Source organism: Diachasma alloeum, unplaced genomic scaffold (assembly GCF_001412515.2).
Source record: "Diachasma alloeum isolate Michigan unplaced genomic scaffold, Dall2.0 Dall_scaffold_01224, whole genome shotgun sequence".
Classification (NCBI taxonomy): domain Eukaryota; kingdom Metazoa; phylum Arthropoda; class Insecta; order Hymenoptera; family Braconidae; genus Diachasma; species Diachasma alloeum.
The window spans coordinates 5366-8355 of NW_021681333.1; positions in this window are offsets into that span (position 1 = coordinate 5366).

Here is a 2990-nt window from a genome sequence, read left to right on the forward strand (position 1 = left end):
AAATCGTATCTCTGCTCCTAATTAACATTAAGGAATGAAACCAATGCTGTTCGATGGAAAATTAAATTCCCCATCGTTCAACCCTCGTTTTATTTCTTAATCTGTGTAATGAAAAAATTAAAACTGCGACGAAAGTCGCGGCGCTATGAAAAACTTAATGGTTTCTCGGCGCAGTGACTCCCGACAACTCGCCCGCTAATTCAAAAGTCTTAGCTCTGCTCCTAATTAACATTGAGGAATAACCTCAAGTTTCTTTTTTCATGCAAAACTGTAACGATTTTTCGCCCCGTATTTAAAAGGCTCAAGTATTTATTTTGAATTTTATGCGTATCAGCATTTTATTTTGAGTCGAGTCTTTTTCTGGGAACTCGTGGAGTCTTCGAAACTATAAACAACAAAAATCGCTTTTAAAGACCTACGAAGGCATTTGTTCTCAGTTGGATTTTGGCTTCGACGAGAACAACATAAATCAAAACGGTCGATTCGATTTCGTTTTCCGTGCTTTTCTCGATAAGAGAACGGTTTTTGCGGGCGTGTGTGATTGTATTAATCTTCCCAATTAGTAAGTATAATAGTGTTTTACGTTGTAAGTGTTTAGTGCATGGATAGATTGACAACAGTGCAAGAAGATTTGTTTTATTAACAAAATAAGGGAGGGACGGGTGCATGGGTAATTAAGTGCATGAATTGCATAACAATGCCGGTTAAGAACAAATGCGCTTACTCGGGGTGCAAGAACACTTCCACACAAAATAAGAATGTGACGTTCCATCGAGTTAGGTAAGTTTTTCTCAAGATTTAAATTGGTTATTGTGACATCACGGAATATTTGAAATAAAATGGTAATAATACAAAATTAATAGATTTCACTTAATTGTAATGGCTTTAATGAACTAATATCACTGGAAAAATTCTCTCCATAAGACAGACGGAGAAAGTTATTACAGGATGTGCGTTTTTTATCCTAATAAAGAAAAATTTGTAAGGGTATCCAAATACTTTGGCTATTTTGTCTCCAGTGAAATGCTTTTCTACTTTTGTAGTCGAACATCAAAACTTTCATTTGAGCCCGATTTGACCCTAAGTTTCCGGATATTTTACAATCATTTTTTTTTTCAACTCTGCAGGTTTTAATTTGAAGTTCGATATTTAGTCGTTAGAACACACTTAAACAATCTGAAATAAAGTGAGAAAGTTTATTTTTGTGGGTAGATTGATGAAATAATTTAAATATCGTTTTTTAAAAATTAATTATGAGCATTTTCAATTGATGATTCATAAGTAATCAATTTTCCACTATAAAAATCATTTGTTTGGAATCATAACAAAGTTATTCATCTTTAGAATTTTACCGTAAATAAATTACATATCTGACAAAATAGGGTTTCAGAAAGTTTAAACAATTTCAATTATTTATTAATAAACAACGAATGCTTGACAAAATAATAATTTCGGGCAAAAAGTAATTTGAATGACGCTGAATATTCCTGATTTATTTTCAAATTTTTCTCAAGCAATTCAATTGACAAACTTGATGATTGTAAATAGCTGAATCTATAGTGTGGTTTGTATCAAACTGTAAAAGATACTGAAATATCGTCAATGGTTTCAAGTATAAAATCAGTGGAATCACAAGAGTCAATAGAGTGAGACGAAAAAAAGGGATCCTAAGGATCAAATAGAGGAGACGAGTGAAGTGAAAACAACTATAAAACAAGGGAGACCAGAGCGATGAGAAGGGTTAAATGAATCTCAATTATCCCATTTTTTCAACTATTTCTCTTACGTTCGTCTCCAACACCAATTTTTTTGATAAATATTACGCAGCGAAATCGCCAGTGACCACTTGATTCGGGGAAAATTGATTGTTCTTTTACTTCAATTTTATGATTATGCTTATTTAATTTAGAGGGAGGGGGGGGGGGGGAGGAGGGCATCACACCGCTTTTTCCAGTATCACAAGTTTTTGATGAAAACTTTTGGCAATTTTTTGCAATTGCTTTTATACACGGAGAGAAAATATAAGAATTTTTGTAGTGAAATTCTTATAAAAATTCTGGTGCTGCCCCATAATCGGGGAACAAAATCTTGGGACTCATAAAATATATCACACAGCCTACGAAAAGTTCTAGGAGAGCACATGAAAATTGTTGGGGACGAGCACTTGAAAAATTGTAGGGCGAGCGCCTTAATACGATAATACAGAAAATGCTGTTGTCGAAATTTCAAATAAGGTTTTAAAAATAAAACAGGTTCGAAACTTATTCCCTTGGGGATGATTTCGCAATGACGTAATTTTTTGTAACAAAAAAATTTTTTTTCCCCAATTTTTAAATGCTTTGGTTATGGAGAGGGGGGTGATGCCAATACGCATGCGCCTATAAGTTTCAAATCAATTTCAAAAAATAGAGCAGGTGCGGAAGTCAACATGAATCATGAAACTCAACATGAATGCTTTTATGAATTTTTTCGTATTCTTCTTATTTTTCGAGCTATTGAGATTCCAAATAATTATTGTGTGGCGCATGCCTTTTCGTATAAAATTTGCCATTGGGATATCGCGGAGAATATTCCAGCAACGGAAAACATTCATAAATCTGAATAGGTTTAGCTTGGCAAAATTAACATTTTTTATTCGAACTTTTTTTTCCCACCTTGAATAGTTTATGAGAAGACACGGTTTGAGGAAAAGATTTGTTGATAGATTTTTTTTCACCGTTTGGCGACGAAACGATCTTCTAATTCGGATTGCACACACACCAGAAAACAGAACAATATTTNTGGGATATCGCGGAGAATATTCCAGCAACGGAAAACATTCATAAATCTGAATAGGTTTAGCTTGGCAAAATTAACATTTTTTATTCGAACTTTTTTTTCCCACCTTGAATAGTTTATGAGAAGACACGGTTTGAGGAAAAGATTTGTTGATAGATTTTTTTTCACCGTTTGGCGACGAAACGATCTTCTAATTCGGATTCCACACACAC